The sequence below is a fragment of the Sebastes fasciatus genome, chromosome 16 (genome assembly GCF_043250625.1).
Source record: "Sebastes fasciatus isolate fSebFas1 chromosome 16, fSebFas1.pri, whole genome shotgun sequence".
NCBI lineage: Eukaryota > Metazoa > Chordata > Actinopteri > Perciformes > Sebastidae > Sebastes > Sebastes fasciatus.
Window position 1 is genome coordinate 11,528,913 of NC_133810.1, and position 20,347 is coordinate 11,549,259.

Genomic DNA, 20,347 nt, shown 5'->3' on the forward strand with positions numbered 1-20,347 from the left:
GGTTTTTTGCAACCAAACACTGAAAATTACTTTTTCAGGTGACCAAAAAGGTTACAATTAACTTTCATGAACTGAAAAACACACTGTAAAAGACTCAAAGTTGTAAGACGAAAATGCGGACAACTCCCAGACCGGACGACACCGTGGTAGCGATCTCAATCACAAGGTAGCCACGCCCTAAATCATACCGTCTCAAGACTTGAAACTAGCGACCAAGACCATAAACTCATGTTTATAATGTTTACTGAGGTAATAAATCAAGTGAGAAGTAGGCTCATTTTCACATAGACTTCTCTACAATCAGACTTCTTTTTGCAACCAGAGGAGTCGCCCTCTGCTGGCTATTAGAAAGAATGCACCTTTAAGGCACTTCCGCATTGGCTTCACTTTTCAGACCAGGCGGTAGCCCGCTGGTTGTAATGAATTGCTTGGTAATTTACAGAAATGTGACCAATTCAATAGCGATATAGTGTAACTGATAGCAGTTTTTATTACATCACAGTTGCTTGAATTATATTACATTCATTCGGCAGATACTCTTGTCCAAAGGAACTTCGATAGTTCTCTCCCAGGATATTTTGGGGCTGGGTTCAGCAGAAGGAATATACACTCTGGTAACTCCAAAATTGCCTCATTTACTTGTGTGTCTTTGTACCTGGCTAGCTCGCCTCACCCAGGAATCAACGTGAAGCTGGTGGCTTCACTGTAAAGACAGGAGTTGAATGTGCCGCATGTGGTCACTGGAGCTAAATTAGCTGTTAATGGTTGGGGATTAGCTCGGCTGGCTTCTCATACACAGAGTCTTGACTCTTATTTCTACACAAGTTAAATGGATGTTCCAGCTTTGGAGTTATTAGGCATTTTTTGACAGAACTGAATAAAGAAATGGCAAACATGTAAAGTAATCAACGAAATGTCACATATCATTAAATGGTCACTCATGGAGTGAACAAACGGTTACACTGCATTTATCAAAATACACACTAACACAGATATAAATACTCGCAGTGTCGTTGTTAGCACTGTGGACATCACTAAAGCTTTTTTAGCTCATTAGCTATCAGCGATTGCTCACGTTCCCTTGTGTAAAATCCTACCCCCAGTGGTTCCCAGATTTCTCCAGATATTTCCCTCTGTAGCATTTAACAGCTGACCTGGCCAGTACTTAGGACTTGTTATGTGTGCATTGAGTATGTTGGTGATTAATTAAAGCAATCTATCTGGAGCTCCAGAGGGGAATCAAGATGCTGTTGGAAAGATTAGTGGATGAAGACGCTGTAGGAAGCCTGTAGCGCTGCAGTCCCCTCTGGGTAAATACAGCTCTGCCAGGAGAGAACACTACATTATAATGCACCGTGTCACTTCCTCACATTAACTTCTTTTTTGTTTCCATTACATTTTTTTTAATCTTATTATATTCTTATTGTAATGTACGTATACAAAACAAAACAATAAAGCCCATAAAAGAACATTATAGGCAACAACGATCTGCGAAAGTGACCACTAATGTGCCAGGGTTGTAAGAAGGGCCTTAAATATTAAAACAGCTCACTTGCGGCCAGTTAGGACACAATTTCCTGAAGCACCTTTATAATTTCAGATACATTTAGGTTCTGTGTGCCCTGTAATTATGTGTGTTTGTGTATTCCTAATCACAGTCTCTCTTTGTTACTTCAAGGACGGTCTATTTAATTACTTTTTTGAAAGGCCAGATTTGGAACACAGTGAAGTGCTAAGGGGCCGGACATTGACATTTCCTATCTGATCTGCAAAGCGAGGGATTTAAATGTGAAAACAATACACCTTTTTAATCTTAGATTATTGTTTTAATAAACACAATGTTGCGTTTAACATCAACAACTATTTTTATTCAGTTTGACTCTTTTTAACAAAATCATATTTCTGTGTTTAACAAGATGTACCTAAGGAATGGGCTAATTAGCCTACTATTAAAATGATAATCTTCCCATAAACCACCCATAAACTTGGTGTTATGTTAGCAGGTTATTTAAATAAAAACACAATGCTTTTAACAGTGTCAACAGGGTGAGGGGTAATGTTGTTGAAAGGGAATAAATTCTCTTATTGGAAGAAATTATTATTTTTTTTTTTTTAAATACTATTTTTTTATTTATTTATTTTTCCATTTTCTAGGGGGTATATAAGAGAGAAGTCAGAGAGCATCATTTGTACGTGAAGGAAATCAACCAAAACAAAGTAGCTCACGAAGGTTATAAAAAATATAGAAGGAGTTTGTCAGGTTATTTGACTGATTTATCCTTGTAAATTGTTTATCCTGGCTTTTCTGTGCTCACCGGGTTCCCTCGTGCATTTATGTAAAAGGTTGGCGTGATTGAGGAATGTCTTACTCGAGTCAATCCATAATAAATTTGGACAAAATAGCACGGCAGAGGTCTATCATAGAATTTTTTTTCCGTGTAGGTTGCGACCAAAATATGAAAACACTTGTACAAAAGCCCTCTCCCCTCTCCCTGTTCTCTCTCTCTCTCTCTCTCTCTCTCTCTCTGGCAATGCAGCAATCCCATTTCAGAGTTAATTCTGTTCTTGTGTCCTTTCATCCATAATTAAAATAACAAGCAACTAATTACTTTTGAATAATGTCAAGCCAGTCAGGCGGGTTGCACAATCCCTCTCCATAATTAAAGTGCACCCAACAGTTTTGGCAGACATTCCCCTCATAGCCACATCACTTTGCATTGTTTCAGTGAACCAGTGTGCGGGCCAAGCCTTTGGAAAACCTTCGAGATACTCCAGGGTCTGAATGTCAGCTAGCTCTCACATGCTCTGGGCTTGAGTTATTTGAGGTTTGGAAATACAACACGGCCCCGTCTGAAGCGCCCTGAGGGCAAAAAAACAATGTAGCAGGAAGTTGGGGATTAAACAGTCTGGGTATTCTCTTTTACAATATGCCAGCCAAAGAAACAGAGCAATGTAGACTGTGAGGATGTAATGAAAGACCGGTTGCACACTATGTCCAATTTTTTTGAAGCAACGCTATCTGGGTGGCCACATGAGATGGTGTCTTACTAGAAAGACCAGACAAAAAAATCTGACTTTTGTGTATTTCTATCTAGGAAAAACACATTTCCACCTCCGCTCACTCTGAAATTCACTTCCAGCTCACTTTGCTGGGTATTCTACTCCATCTGAGAAAACAGTGAGAACACTCCGGGGTTTTCATATCAGAAAATCAGAAATACAAACCAGCAGCTCATTGAATGTAGACATATGATGTTCACATAATGAAGTATAGATAGTGTGATATTTACTTTTAATGCCTACATTTGATTCAATGCCATACACCACATGATTTCAGCCTATCATTGCTTGTCCATTCTTATAACAGATTGCCCCACTTTTACTACCTTCCCACAATGCCCGAGCTCTAAAACATTGCTCCCAAAGACCGTGGGGAACACCCCGGTGTATAATCGTGCCAGGAAAGGCAATTTATCAGACGATATTGCCTCTGTGTAGAGTTGGGGTCCCTAAGCTGCTCCCTAGCAAGGACTATTGGGTTTGGACCAGCGGCAGAAAGTGGGGGAGGTCTCCTAACTGATCTGCGCTCTGCCACAATCAATCTTCCAGAGATCCCAGTGCTTCAATGGACACGGCTACACAGGGCCTAATGAAGGCCTCACGCTGCGCGCTGTCTACTGCAACAAAACATGTTTATCTCTGTCAGAGTGTGCCGGGTTAAAGATTACAGGGTGGATAGATAACTGGGCTTATGGTGGGCATGTTTTAACCTGCTGGGTGTTTTTCCATTTTGTTTAAAATCTACGGATACTATTTTATTTATATTCATTTTATTTTTGTCATACACACTGTGATATATGGTATATTAAATAGATAAGGGAATTGGTGCTTCTCCACGCACAGGAAGCCATGATGTATTGTTGTTTGACTGTGAACTTTTGACATACCCATTAATGACTAATTACGCTCTAGCCAGCATCCACTTGTCATTCGGTACATAATTGATGCAGCATCTGCCCAGGACGTCCTCTTGCGCCATTGTGTGTGTCTCTTTCTCCGTTGTTATTCAGCAGCTATATTTGGACAACGGTTTAAAATGAATAATGCTTACGTGCATCAGTTTACAATGGATATACAACATATACATTCAGAGGTTTTAGCATATCTGCATTCTCATTGTGTTGCTCTATATTTGCTCCATGTTTTACAACAAAACTGCCCCAGTTTCCAATGGACCCCAGTGAAAGTTGTGTTTTCATTCTCTGACTAGCCCAATTGCATGTAAATCAGTTGGTTATTGTGTATCAAAGTAATTCAGTTTTACCCATAATGATCTATCTATATTCAATTTCCTGTGACACTGAGGAACATAATATTAAAACTGGTGGAACATTATCTTTCTCAGCTTTGGGTAGGCAATCATCCCTCATTCTGAACTGTGACTCAATGTAAATTAGGTGATAATGACATTTACTCAAGCTTTGATGGCCAAAAAACTCTTGGGATTACACCTGACCTTGTTGAATGTTGTGGTATTCTTTTATTAATTGTATGTCATCTTTATTTACTGTTAAATTGTATAGATTGGGAAGACTGCCACTGTTGTATTAGTCAGTGGGCAACCTCCGGGTCTGAGAAGTGAAGCCAATGCTGAAGTGCCTTAAACTTGCATTCTTTCTAACAGCCAGCAGGGGGCGACTCCTCTGGTTGCAAAAAGAAGTCTGATTGTATAAAAGTCTATGAGAAAATGAGCCTACTTCTCACTTGATTTATTACCTCAGTAAACATTGTAAACATGAGTTTATGGTCTCAATCACTAGTTTCAAGTCTTCTTCAATACAGCATGATGTTCATTTAGTAAATTATGATCCCATTTAGAGTCAAATAGACCATAAAGCAGGGTGTGCTTTAGGGCGTGGCTACCTTGTCATTGACAGGTTGCTACCACGGCGTTGTCCGGTCTGGGAGTTGTCTCTGTTTTCGTCTTACAATTTTAACTTTCACAGTGTGTTTTCAGTTCATGAAAGTTAATTATAACCTTTTTGGTCGCCTGAAAACGTCTATTGAGCGTTCGGTTGTACTTAGCTCCACCCTCTCGTGTCACTTCTGGTTGCAAAATACCAAGATGGCGGCAGCCAAAATGCCCAACTTTAGGCTTCAAAACAGCAGTCCACAAACCAATGGGTGACGTCACAATTACTACGTCCACTTCTTATATACAGTCTGTTGTATTAGTCACTAACCTGGTTACTAACGGAGCCACATTTTTAATGTTCGATTTAATGTAGGTCCATTTAACTGTAGCACTATGGCACACTGCACTGAAATTGCTATTCAACAGTTCAGTTGTCTCGCTGTCATCTCTGCTCTTAAGGCCTAGACAGACATGAAATTCCATATGAGATCACATTTAACAACAAAATGCTTCTCAGATGGAGGTCACCGCTATACGATGTTAGACAAGGGCAGAGATCTATTTGTGGGTCCTTGATGTAAAAAAAGAAACACTGTCAGTTTAAAAAATAAAAAAATAAATCCCATGGGATTGGTGCTAACTGAAAACTTTCAACGGATGACATCCCCTCTGTGTGAGTATAAACAGCTGTGGGAGAAGTGTCTAAGTGGTTCACTGTAAGATGTCAGTTTTGTTCAAGGAAAGTAGGTTGACTCGTAGATGGTGATGACACGATGACGGGCAGACAGCTGTGGAGATTCAGGAGACGGATTAAGACAACGATGTGCAGAGGGACGCCGGCTTCTATTTAAAAAACTAATAATAGAAACTAAAGTAAATATTCAGCTGCTTTTAACATCACTCCAAGAAGTTCCAATAAGGTGATTACTAAATATACATATCAGGTTCTGATTGACTGTAATTACCAAGCACGGTCATTGTCATTGTCATTATTTACGTACGTGATTCAAAAGAACAACATGGGCAAAAGGTAAATAAATATAACATAATTAGCCACAGGATGAATAAATCCACTTATTAAGCATGTCAAATCACACGCTTGCATACATTTACGACTTCATTTACAGTAATTTATTAAATAAAATAATTCCCCCTCATCAAGGATAATTGAAAGAGTAGTATAATTACAAAAAAAAAAAACTAAAACTAAGTGACATCTCCTTTGTGGGCTTGTGAAAAGCTGTGAAGGAGATTGCTCAATTGCTTTGTGTTAATGTCTGCTTGGTTCCTGTCACCTTCTAATTGGTTTATAGTGCTGATGGTTGCTAGTTACATACAGTTCCTCGCTAATGTTCGGCTGTCAGCGCTTGTTAAAACGGGTTATGTGCAAAATCCCAGTGCTGTGATGTCAGGATTTATTTTCTCTAACTTACTGCATAAAGCTCTCTAAGGTATACTCTTTCTTTTCCTTTGTATCAAATTTGTTTAATTATTTAAAGCTCTTTAGAATAATTAAATTACAGTATGTGTTTCTCTTTTCGAATAAAGTGGTGTTTAAGCTACAACTTAAGACTGCCATGACACATCTGCCGTGTTCGAAGTTTTGAGTTTCTTGGCTAAACTCTGTGACTTCATTTGACCTCTTTGGTGGCACAGTTAAAGGTGCTATTGATAACATTGATAACACTCAGCCACTAGATGTCACATTCTCCCTCCCCCGTTCCATTGCATTTACTTCACAACAAGTCGTTGCCAGCAGCCGATTAGACTGTTGTCAGGCTATTAAATAGGCGTTATCAGTTGCTATAAGCCCCATAGATATGGGCCAGTAGGGGCCTACTACACACACAACACAGGACTTTCACAAAGGAGACCGAAGTTTGCATCCTGTGTGAAACCAACAATGTGTAGTTGTGTTTGTGTTGGTAGTTATTTGAACCCAAAACACGATGTTTTTCCCTAAAGTGTTTTTTTTGTTGCCTAAACCTAAAGAAGTTGTAATTTTGTTGCTTAAACCTAAAGAGGCCTTTTTGTTTGTGTTCAAAACGTGACGTTTCATTCAGTTTTACAACATGTTAGAACGTGTTGCTTTTAAGTTTCACGTTCACTTTTACAATATAGGTGTAGTAGGCCCCTACTGAGCCACATCTGTGGTGCTTATAGCGACTGATAACAGTCAAATTGGGTGTTGCCAGGCATTTACTGTCAATCTCAGCCACTTATCTGTTTTTTTTCCACTCTGACAACCCAGAGATGTGGGAACCAAACATCAGATATCTTACACAGAGAAAAACAAAACATTCATTTTTGACTCGCCAACATTTTTAAAATGACTAATTCACAATCAAAAACATTTTTTTCAGGAAAAAACATACTTTTCGGCACCTTTCTAAAGGCTCTGTGGATGTTTTGCTTTTTTTTAAATATTCGTCTACATAAAAATGTTATCAATAAGACCTTTAAGGGAGGTTGAAGTGGTTTAACCCGCTTCTACCCTTCCTGCAGCCAGGGCCTCATTATCCCCACCTATAACAGCCAAACAGACAGAGTGAACTAAGAACATTTTTAAACCCTTCAGATCCTCGCTCGCAGTGTCCAAGCCTATTAGATCACTGTGACACATGGAAATGAGGTCATGTACTCTCCGTGGGGCAATCCTTATCCATATTTCTGGGATTTCTTCTCAGAAGGAGTGGGAGACAGAGAAAGAGTGAAAGAGAGAGAGAGAGAGAAATGGGGAATAAGTCCCAGAGAGGATCATTAAAATGTGAAAAAACCTGACCAAATGCTCCTTTCAGCCCTTTGCGTCATGACAAATGTTCTGAGTATATAGATCTGAGAGGAGTTCCTTGTTCCCGTCAAAAAGATGATAAATCTAAAACTTTGTTCGCCGCTCACTACTTCATTGTGCTGCAAATAGCCTTCGACTGTAATATATTACATTTTAATTTGTGCGAATATAAAACAATAATTAGCTTAAGCAGAGCCATGCAGCCGGTTGAACTGCTGTCACCTCTGACTTTGAAGCCTCTGGCTATTTTTGGCATGCTACTGCTACATCTACTGGAGGAGGACTGTACAAAGATACAGCTCTATGCCTTGGGAATAAGAACATAGTACTGCATAGTGTAGACTTTTTTGAACTGAAGAGAGCAGATTAACACTATCAAGTGTGATTGACTGTATGTGTAGGTGGGAAGTGAGTGGTGAAGCAAGAGAAAGAGAGTGGCGGCGACGGGAGTGAGTAACGTTATCGACTCCGGCCCAAGCAGGAAATGTTACCTTTGACCGTTTTAGGCTACTGTTGCAACATGGCGTTGCACCATTGTTCACTCCATGAAGAAGACCCGCTCCCTATGTAGATATAAACGGCTCGTTCCAAGCTAACAAAAAACACAACAAAGGTGATTATACACTAAAGAAAACATACTTATTAATATTATATTCCATTTCTGCCAAAAGATCCCCCTAATTGTTACACACTAGTCCTTTCAGTCAGTTTAGTTTATACAGAAGTTAGCCCACAACGGTCGCAATGGCAACGGTACACATAAAATGTCCATTACTGTGACCATCCTGATACTATACGTTGATTTGAATGGGAAATGTTCATTCTACTCCTATTTTGTTTCTATGGGTAACACACTTGAGAGGACAGTTTGGCAGAATGGGCCAATAGTTCTGTTAGTCGTCAGTCAGTTATGCCACTACAGAGTAGCTGTATCTCTGACGTCTTTTAGAAGAGTATAGCATCAAGCGATAGATACAGACATACTATGTAGTAAATGTTATTAACCAGAGCATTAACATGCACAAATATTGTCTTACCACACTCAAACTTTAGTCAGAATTACCGGATTCATTGTGATAGAGAGTAGGCCCATCTATTATTAAATCACAATTAAAGTGTTGGATCAAAAAATGAACATATTAGTATATCTAGTATCGAGTATTATGACATTGAGGCTTGTCCCAGCTGAAATATGATGAGTGATGTGTCATTCTGTTGTGGCCATGTGGCATGTTTTGATCATAAAATACATTCATAATGGATCTGTGACAATGTCTCTCCCTCTATGACTTGTCGGGAGTCATGCTATGTGCCTTTCGTTCTTGGTGTTCCTGAATATGATCATTTATTCACGACGTGGATGCACGTATGAGTTCATTTTGAGATGAGTCAAAGATGGAGTTAGACTTTTAATGCTTGACTTGATCACATGCTAGGTAGTTAGGATGAATTTGTTTTTAATACACAACTTTAGATTCAAATAGCCTATCTCATTATAGTGTGATGAAGAAAAAAGTGACCCCTTGTACTTTACGTGGATTTTGCCAATCAACTTTGAATGTATATTTTACCACGAAGGTGGCATCATTGTGCCAATCTGGATACCCTAGTGGCAATGCTGTAACGTTAAACGTGTGATACATTTAAAACAACCTTTTCACCGATAGAACAGTAATTATGTATAAGGGCTTTTGTATTTTCTAACTACCTCCACTACGATTACAAGCGAAAGTATGCTCATTTAATCTGAAAGTCCCAAGTGCCAGGCTTTACCGGTATTGAGCTAATTACCTTACAATTTTAGCATTTTACTCCAATGTCATTTTCATGGAGTTTCTGCAGGAAAATGAAAGCCTTGAGGCTGACTCCACATTTAATGCTCTACAAACAACTTTTTTATTGCTCCTTTATGCCTCTATGAAGTAGTGAACCTGTTTCACAAGTGATTGAAATGGCTATAAATGTTAGAGGGGGGGCACGGAGAGCAGAGAGGTTTCCTTTCTAAGAAGTGCACAGACGGGTTCTTGTACTATATCAAGCAAATCTACACCTCGTTAAATTCAACCAAAATCTGTGGCCATTTATTCTTTAATTAAAAGGCGAGCCCCAAAGAGGCTTGCCCTTCTACTTGCATTAAAAGCTTTTGATTATGCAGTCAGTCATGTTTAATTCACAGCATATTCCAGTGTAAAAAGATACATTGCACAGTCATGAAATATTGAGAAGGCCCCAAGAGGCAAAGATCGCAAGTTTGCTCTCTCAAAAAGATCCAAAAAATGAGATAACACACCAGCGCACATCCAGGGCAGCGGTGTATCTTTTTTGATCCTCTTATCTCGTGCTGCAACACATTTCGTCGACAGAGCATGACCAGCATGGATGTGAGAGGAACTAAAGCTCACAACATAATGGTCATACAGGCACGTGCGCTCACAAACACACGCACTCCTGAGAGTTTTGACAGGGATAAAGCTACAGTACGTCAGATATAGATACAAACAGCGTCGACTTCCTGCTACCACAGCTGCTCTTTTGATTCATATGAGATGCAAATTAGACGCAATGAAAGTGGCGTGGTTTTTTGCTTGTGCTTGAAGAAAATATCACAGCATCAATCATGTGACAAAGAAATAAAAGCCATGACACTGCAGAAAATTGCAGCTGCAGCGTTAACTAATACAGAGAGAAGATGCCGGCCACACTTTACCTTCAGTCACCACAATATAGATGAGTAGATTAACATCACTTTTCTACTGTATGAGTTTAGTAAAGTGAGGCTGTAACTACACATCAATTCTTAAAGGGGAACAAACATTTTTTTTTTAAATATTGATATTATTCTGGAGTCTTTATAACATGATGTGTTAAAAATACTGCAACTTGCTCATGTATGTGCATATTGCGAGGGCACGCCGGGAAACCACAAAGTGGCAGCGTCATCACGGTGAACAGTAACTGCCTGTCAGTGGAGATATGAATGGAGTATAGAATATTTACAATATAAATAAACATGCTGTCACTTTCTGAATCTATTTTATGTTAACAATAAACACTTATAAGACATGGAAACTGTGTCATATACCTCCTTGACGTTTAATAATGCTTCAGAATAATAACCATCAAATGTGTGTCGGTCACGTCTAAGTGATATCCAATCGTCTTAGTAATGTAAATATCAATGAGTCATTGGAATGGATCGGTGCATCCCTAATGGAAACACAAGATATGACCTATGTCGGACAATGTACTGAGACTACACATTACTGTACCCTCCAAACCCTTAAGATTCCCACAGATAGAATACAGGAATAGCATGTAATTCAGTTATTTATATTAGTCACAAGGGATGTGAAACAGAGCCTGTTTTACTATTATTGTCTATTTTAGCAAACAAATGCATTCTTAATGTTAACTAAATCTTACTTAGAGTCATAGCCAATGATTAAGGGGTCGAATGTGAGGATGGAGAATCACTCAGGTGAAAGAAACTGCATGTTTGTATAATGATATCGTTTCATTTGTCCTCACAGAGGTAAACGTGACGATTAATCTTGATATGGATTTCAAGTCACGTCTCCCAGCCTACTTAAGAATACAACATACCTTTCCATATTAAATTCAAATTTTTACAAGCTTAATATAGATAATCTCCTGATTAAACTCACCCTCTTCAGGAATCGCACGATGGCATGTCTGATATGTTTCAGTTGATGGCATGAAAATAGGTATTTAAACTGTTGCATCACACGAGTGAATAACAATCAGCTGGGGTTAAACTGTTTAAATTCATGAGATGGTTAAAGAAAATGACTTTCTTGTTACAGTTTAGTAATTTCACCACTGCTGCTTTATCCATCCTACCTCATGTAATCCCCCGGGTTGATTATATCTACAGATAGCGCTCTGGCAAGAGCCAATCTCCACATGGTCTGCTCTTTTCACGGAAACAAACTCATCTAAAAGCTTGCTTCCCAGAAATCTCCTCCGCAAACCATGTGTGAAATTGTTTTCAATCTAGATTGTGTAAATTGACAGCTAGTAAGTAGGATTTTGGGAGGGGTTTAGAGCACAGATTATACCTGTCCGAACCTCTAACATGATTGAGATGTTAAGAAGAGGTAGGCAAAGTCAACTGTGGCCACAGAGGACATTAAAATAATGTAAGACAAAAGGGACATCCGATTAACGTTGTCATTTCTCCTGGTTCGGTTTGACCTTTTGTTCGAAAAATCTGACTGCAGATTTGTGAAGGTCAGGAAAGCTTTTCATAAGGCTGCTGTTTCTTCAGTCGGTCCCTCTGAGCCGAATGTTGTGGGAATATGTACTGTCTGAGCATTCCTTAACACAATAGAATATTTATGCAATCACTTTCCACCTGCTTGAATAGAAAGATATTGACCGCACCGTAATCCATCAATAGTGGTAGCAAGGCCCCAATGGGAGTTACCATACGTGTACAAGTGAGCGATGGAGCTGGGGGGTAGCCCACGCACATTTCTAGGTATGCCGGTGATTTGCTGAACTGCTGAGTTAATGAAGTCAACTCTGTCTCCCACATGATTAACGCTGTGAATGAAAAAAAACCAAAATGCAATAAATCTAGCTAGTTACGTTCAGGCAACAGAACTACTTGATTAGGTTTGGTAAAAAAAAAAAAACGTCATGATTTGGCTTAAAACAAAATGAAAATGCAAGAAATGACTTCTCAAGCCTTCTCTCTCCATGTGCTGCTGTGAAATCCCCAAAGATGCTAGTCTACAGCAGTAACCTCTGGCCAGAGATGTTCTGAATGGGAACAAGTGGATATATTATGGTATGGAAAGTCAAACAGTCTCACTGGGGCATTGCCCCTAATCCCCAAATTCCATCACTGAACACACTTCAAACAATTTACATAAGCAAGGTCCAAGTCTTGGACTAAGCTCTCTCAGCTCATGCACTACACTTATCCTCTAAAGTCATCCACTCTGGGTCTAAAGTCATTCGGCATATACAGAGAGACAAAACAGCTCCTGATCCTGGACTCAGAGGGGCTGAGGCTATTCTATCTGACCCGGCCGTGTAGAGTCTGCTGATTGTTCCAGCGGCTTTAAGTCAGCGTGGCATTGGCCCCTGGGAGGTGACACACACAGTCTTCCTCAAAGGCCACAAACAGGTGAGGAGACTTTATTTGGCTCTGGCCAGAGGGTGTCTGTCTGCTGACACGTAAGCAGCTGCGTAAGGACCCATGCACGAACGCCGATACAAACACTCGCCGACTTCTGCATCTGCATGCACACACACACACACACTCTCTCTGTCCTCTCTCTTTCTCTTTTTGTGTGTCTCCCATGTGCACGTACACATGCACACCTGGAATGAGTCAGTGCTGAAGAGGAGCAAGAGGTAGTTGGGAAGGACAAACTTTCCCTCCGGTGTCTGACTGTCATGGCAGCAAATGGGCAGCTCAAAACAATAGACTTGCACCCCTCACATTAAATCTCATCAGAATGTTTCATCCTCAAGCAGAACGGCAAATATGACTTTGTTGTTTTGAACAATGATATGTCTAAAGGGGTGACAACTACATGATGAAAAAAGAAAAATCCTGTATTCTTTTGAAAGCATTATCCATGTAAGACTTATTTTTCTTTACTAAGATAATATAAGCCTTTATTGATCCCCAGAGGGGAAATTCAGGTGCAGCTGCACAAAGAGAGAAATAAGTACAAATAAATAATATAGAAGTAATAATAGAGGTATATGCAACTAGAATGAGATTAGAAGTAAATAGGAACTATATAAGAGTAATTAAAGACACGAGGTAAAGTGACAATGGTTTGGTTAATAACAGTGAGTCAGCAAGTTTAGTATGAAAACAGCATACACCAGAATAATATATAATAAAATAAAATAAAATAAAATAAAATAAAATAAAATAAAATAAAATAAAATAAAATAAATAAATATATATATAAATATATTTATTTTAGGACTGCAAATCAATGTTCATAGTTAATCGTGATTAATCGCAAATTAATTGCATATTAAAACTGCTTTAAAACTGAGCCCGCTACAACCTAAAAATCGCAAGGTGCGTTAATGCATTAAAGAAATTATTTGAGTTAAAACAAATTTGCGTTAATGCGTTATTGCGTTAGAGTCCCTAAAGCTTGAAATGAACTGGTGGTATAAAAAATCAGTGTTTCTTTGTCTTTGCTTTTTTTTTGTTATCCTCTCCCTCTCTTGAGATGTCCTTGAGCTAGCACTTATGCACAGCTCCAGTGAATGTAGCCAGCCTCTGTGGCCAGAAAAAGGGAGACGCTCTCATTTGTGAATGAGTGAAACTGTGTGAATTAAAAATAGCTCAATGCTACAAAGAGCATGTAAATTCACTGCTGTAAGAAAGGAGAAAAACACCCCAAACATTTCAAAACCTGATATATAGCCGTTATATACCGTATTATATACTTTATCAGCTGGGAAACATTACAGTATTGTGTGACAGTGGAGTCTCAGCCCTAGCTACAGCATGTCATCTGAATCGACTGCCTGTTGTCATTATTTACAGTGTTAATAAAGCTTTTCTAAGGGCCTAGTTGACTGCTGCTCCTCAGCTGTGTGTAATCCATCAAAGAATGATGGATTAGAGAAACACACACAGACACACACACACACACACACACACACACACACACACACACACACACACACACAGACACGGATCTACACCAAAGCACAGATGCTATTATGCAGAAAGTGTAAGAGGCCCTTACAGGCAACACTAAGATTAATAATTCAGTCTTTTAATAACATAAGATTGTTTAACATGACAAATGCTTTTCATTGTCATGATATATCATCACACGCACTAGTGCACACACTCACACACACATTTGAACATGTGCACACACACACACTGCTTCCCAGCTTAATCTAACATTAAATGTCAACTTCAACATCCGTGGTGGGAGAGGCTCTTTTCCAAATTGTCATCACAGTGCAACATAACAGAGGGAGGTGTGCCTCTACTGATAATGAGAAAAAGTATACATTTATATACCGATATCATCAACAGAGGAATTTATTCATCTAAACACGTCTGTTGAGCGTGTTCCATTCATCTCATACTCCATCATACCCTCACTTGTGAAGAAGACACTCAAATTACCTCACTTGGAGAAGACATTTGCTCCCAACCGGAGGGGGCAGCAGCACGTTACATACACACAGTCTTTTCAAAATAAACTTCTGTCTTCACAGGAAACAACTTGGTTAGGTTTAGGCAACAAAACTATTTGGGTAGGTTTAGGAAAAGATCAACTTGGTTAGGATTATGCACATAAATTACGTGACAAATCAACGTTGACTTCTGGTTTCACACGGGATATGAACAGCAGTCTCCTGGGGGAAAGTCCAGTGTTTGGTGGACCCATCCACCTCTCCTTCCACCCAGACTTACAAAGGTATTTGTGTTACATCAAAGACAAACGTTATCCGTGACAAAATGTGTTTCCTTCCTTATGTAATTGAGAATGCAGTTTAGCTGTATGGGAACATAATTCTTAGGAGACAGAGCTGACATGGCAGTGGCCCAATATTCTTTCTTTAGGCTGAACCTGACTGGGCCTCAGGCTATAAGACACTTGCCACCAAGTTTCCCCCCCCAGGCCTGACTTTAAGAGGAAGCCCCAGTATCCGTAGTCTAGCAGTTGCTCTTTCCCACCATGATTGAAAACATTTCCTTTCATCTTTCATTTTCAAGACTTTGTCACAAACGTGACCTGTCCAGACTTGCTATTGGTGGTTGGTGATGCAAAAAAATGGGTTGCTGGTCAGTCCATCAGTCAGTCTGTCAGTCCATCCACTCATCTGGCAACTGGTCAGACTGCTTTGAAATGTGGTATGGTCCCCAGAGGAAGCACTCCTCATTATGTTTGCAAACCTCTGAGCTATCATCTATCTAATGCCACTGGCAGGTCAAATCTTAACAAGATATCAATCTGAAAAACTGACATGTTTTCAAAATCTAATGGGCAGTTTGCCATGACTGAACACCTTCATGCTCCCTACCTTTCAATTTTGAACACCTCGTGACTTTTCTTCCAGCACCGACCTTAATTTAATCTGACAACCTGTGCACAAAATTGATTAGTTTTGTATGTGTTTGGGGAAAGTCTTTGGCACGTTGAACATCAAGCACAGCGCTCCAAAATATGACAGAAAATGACTTCAAAATAAAAGAAGACATAATGAGAAAATTACTGCACATTTTTTCTCAGAATATGTGAATTAAACTCCTGTTGTCTTCAGGCCTATCAGAGACTTTCAATGATAGCCATATATTTTTTAAGGTGGGTGGTAAAAGTTAAGCACAAAAGTATGTGATTAATAAACTGCAATAAATTACCGAGAAGTGTTTATCGAAGTTGTAGCCCTACTCACTCACTGCATGACACTCACACACACAGACACACACACACACACACACAAAATCCAAGCTGACTTGTTGGAAATGCTGATCGGACACACTTGCCAGAATCTGATCAATGCCCCCTATAAGTAATGGAAATAGGCTCCTGATAGGAATCTAATGGAGGATCACTTAAGCAATTTATACTTAAACATGCTATTACATGCTGTTCCTGTAAAGGCGGCACTTTACCAGGAGACAGCACTCACTATGGATTCCTGTACGTATTGCCCCATAGCTCAACAGACCTCTCCTTAAGTCGGTCAAAGGGGAAATAGAACAGATAAGCTTCCTATATGCAAATCTGCTGCCATCTATCAGATGGCAGCAGATAGATGTAGATGTTCCCAAAATAAGGTTTACATGAAATGATTTCATACTACTTGTGTTTTGCTAAGGCCCAAATATGCGTAAATAGTAATGATGTGTTTATTTTGGAAAACATGAAGCTGCTTCAGTGACCAACAAGCTACCAGATTTAAGTCTGGAAAATAACTACTGAATCAATCGAGCTCGGCGGGTGGAACTCAACAAATCAGTGAGTCATTTGGAGCGAGTCGCATGATGACGTGGCGCGGCGCCTCGCAAAAACTCATGGACAACTTTTTAATCTAGGCATTTTTAGATTGACGCATTCAACTCTAAATGAAGCGTGACTGTGTAACTGCGTGGCCTATTTCTCACTTTTAAATTTATTCAAAAAAGACTCCACTGACTCAGGAATAAAGCGCACGGCCTATAAAGTTAAGGAGCACTCAATTTCCCGAAATTATTGCAGCATGGAGGCTTATAATATATGAGGTAATAGAGATATTTATACATTACTCCACTATGAAATTGTATGATCTGTAATACCGACACTACAAACACAAATATATACATATCTCCTCTTTCCACAGACTGTGTCTTGTTATCCACAAAGTCTTGGGGAGGATGAAACCTCATTAAAGGGACAAGAGTTGCATGAGACAGCACAGAGAAGCTTTCTTAAAGCCTGCCTTTGAAGTTGAAGTTGAAGTGCAGAGTAACACACACACACACACACGCACACACACTCCCTTTAAGAGCGTTTGCATATGGGAAAAGCATACACTCAAACACACAATGCATGCCACAAAAGAATACACGACAGCCCGCCACACAACAACAACAGCTAAACAACAGCCAAATAAATGCTGCTGCCCGCGTGCCTTATGGGAGCGGAGCCGAGAATAAATGACTTGACTTCAAAACCCCTCACATCTTCCATATCCCTGCTGACTCTTCACCAACCCACCCACCCAACCAAACAACCAGCCATTGGAACAAAAGCATTGTGCTTCTCACAGAGGCTGTTCATTAACAGCTCCGGTAGTGTGTTTGTGGCAAACCTCCACTTCAAAGCCTCATCTGATTCCTCCCAACATCACTGAGAGTGACAAAAGGCTTATTTTCTCTCTAAGGAGAAGGACAGCCGAGCATCATCCACAAGTTAAAAATTTGGGGTAACAAGCCTACTGGCCTTGCAAAAACCTCAAATGCAGACAGACTTTGTAATGAAGTGTTGACCCGAGAAGGGAGCGTCAGTTGGTGAGAATTGCAGGAATTATCTGTGGTCTAACAGATAATGCAGAAAAAGCTGCACTTAAATGGGGGTTTATAAAAAAAAAAGACTACACCAGACTGAGTGGTATTTCAAATTGAGTGAAAACTATTATAAAACTGAACCACTCTTAAAGATGACCTATTATGCTTTTGTGTTTTTTCCTTTTCCTTTAGTGTGTTATATCGTTTTTTGTGCGTGTAAAAGGTCTGCAAAGTTACAAAGCCCAAAGTCCAAGCAAAAGGGAGTGATTCTCCCCCACAGAAACACTGCTCCTGAACTGCCTGAAATGCCTCGCTTGAAGTCCTGCCTTTCCTTCCGTAACGTGGTGATGTCACCAAGTAACACATATGCATAATATCTGCTAAGGCTGTGTATTGGCAAGAATCTGGCTATACGTTACATATCATAATACAGGGGTTACAATTCAATATATTGAATCTGTATTTATTGAAATACTGTAAGCAAGGCGATTTATTGCAATTTTTGAAATAAAATTTCAAGAAAACTGTCATAATATAAAGAACACACTACCATATGCATATAATCTGAGTAAAAAGAGTTATGCAATCAGAACAGTGGGATCTGCATTTGCATTTATCACAGCCCTTGTAACATCCAACACTGAGAGGAAGTAAACACACACTGAGAGGACACATCTCTTTGCAAATGAAATAAAGTATTGAGTTAATTTTTGTATGTAAACTATTAATTAAGTATCGATACAGTGTTTTTGAGAATCGATACAGTATCAGAAAACATAATAACGTGATGTTCAATATTTTCAATATTTTCTCACACCCCTAATATCAATATATACTATAGTGGCTAGTTTGGCACGCCGTCAAACAAAGCTAGTTAGAGCGGAGTCCAAAGAGTTTGGTTCGGTTGACCAATTACAACACAGTGGGCAAGCTGACCAATCAGAGCAGCAGACAGAGGGTGGAAAGAAGTGCTGCAACACAGCCAGTATGAGAAAAATAAAGCGTTTTTGAAAATTATAGCATGTAAACATGTTCTAGTAGAAACCCAAAATACAAAACCTGAAAATCAGCATAATAGATCCTCTTTAAACTCTTGTCTTGCTCCCTATAAATCTGATACCTGATGAGTTTAAAGAGAAGAAGAAAGTAAAGAGTGGTAAGAGGCTGCCCGTCTTGACTTACCAGATTGATTCACTTGTGACACATTGTGAGGACAAACAGCACCCCCTGCTGGTGACTGTTCTGGCCAGGTGCTGAGGGAGCTTTTTACAGCCCATTGGAGACAGCTTGGAGACACAGGTGGCAAAACAAAATATGAATGCGGTGCAGTACTGAAATGGCCAGTCACACTTGAGGAGGGTGACAACTTCATTTGTCATCTGGGGAGAGAAAGAGTAAAGGCCGTCTTCTCCTCGACTTTGATTCTGTCTTCATTGGTCTGAGGTGACCTGCATATGGGGAAAGGAATGGGAAAAAAAGAATAAAAATAAAAAAAACTTTTGTCTTAAAGGTGATGCATGCAACAAGTAAATATACTTAAAAATCAAGGCGATGCTGCAGCTGCTTGAGAAAGAGTGTGGGAACTGAAGAAAGCCTCATAAAACCCTGTCAAAGAGAGCAGGGATTTGGCGGTTGGTTGGTTCAAGGTTACTCCAATGTCAAATAGTAACAAGCCAAATGATAAACATTTACATTTTTTGGTGTGCACAGATTTTTAGTGAAGATTAAATCCTTTGTGTTTCAAATAAGCACTGATTGAAGATTAGTTACGCAGGGGAGGAGGTGCCATAATCCAAACCACAGAGTAAAGAGCACCAAAGTCATTAACAGAAAGCATCTGTTTTTATTAGGTCATGACTTTTCTGTCTCTAAACTCTCCATAATGCCGATATCTGTGTGCGACACAAAGCATTTCCAGATGATAATCTTCTTAAAAACATCCACTGGAGCATCTAATTTTGTAACATTTTTTGTTTCGTAAATAATTAACCACTCATCTTCATCAAGGCAATCATTTTCACCTAATCCTCAAAACAGGGGAAGATAAATTACGCGTGTGTTTGTGTGTGTGTGTGTGTGTGTGTGTGTGTGTGTGTGTGTGTTTGTGTGTTAACCATCCCACAATTTGAGTCTGTAAAAGTGTGTAAATCTTTTTTTTTTTTGTGTATTTTCTATATCAATGACAGACAAGGTTTGGGAATATGATTTTAGCTAATTGGGTGTTTTGAAAAGATGAAGATGAAAGAGGAAAAGGAAGGGATTTCTGATGACGTGGGGATTCAGTGAAGAGAGAGGGGATGTGTATTGTCTCAAAAATAGAGCCTTAAGCTGCGTGCTTGCTGTGCAGGCAAAATAGATTTCCTGTCAGGAATCATTCTTATCCAGATCTATACTGCTTACCGCCATTAGTGTTTACTTATACAATAAATATGAAGGGATTACGTTCTCCTCCGCTGGCAGTTCTCGAAGTTCGAAAAGACACATGCAGGTCTGAATTTTAAAGCGTTGCCTATAGATGGACAATGAGGCACTTTTTTTTTATCATTTGAAATGTATTTATGAGACAAGAAGCTTTGCCTCAAACAAGTAAAAAGTTGGATGGATGGATGGCTTTCAAGGCAAA

General features: G+C 39.4%; 1 protein-coding gene and 1 long non-coding RNA gene across 5 annotated transcripts in view; one reads left to right on the forward strand and one right to left on the reverse strand.

The window, feature by feature from the left end:
* The window catches only part of gabra6b (gamma-aminobutyric acid type A receptor subunit alpha6b), a 277,852-nt gene that overhangs the window by 245,384 nt on the left and 12,121 nt on the right, over positions 1–20,347 (forward strand). The gene's annotated exons all lie outside the window — the stretch shown is intronic.
* The window catches only part of LOC141752843 (uncharacterized), a 233,080-nt gene that overhangs the window by 16,680 nt on the left and 196,053 nt on the right, over positions 1–20,347 (reverse strand). For 2 of the 4 annotated variants that reach the window (XR_012590350.1, XR_012590347.1), the window contains exons 5-6: positions 18,907–19,172; positions 18,192–18,844 (exon numbers count right to left, since the gene is read on the reverse strand). This is a non-coding gene — a long non-coding RNA (uncharacterized LOC141752843). Of the gene's footprint in view, positions 1–18,191; positions 18,845–18,906; positions 19,173–20,347 lie in introns of those variants that run through there. The other 2 variants (XR_012590349.1, XR_012590348.1) reach the window with 1 other exon arrangement.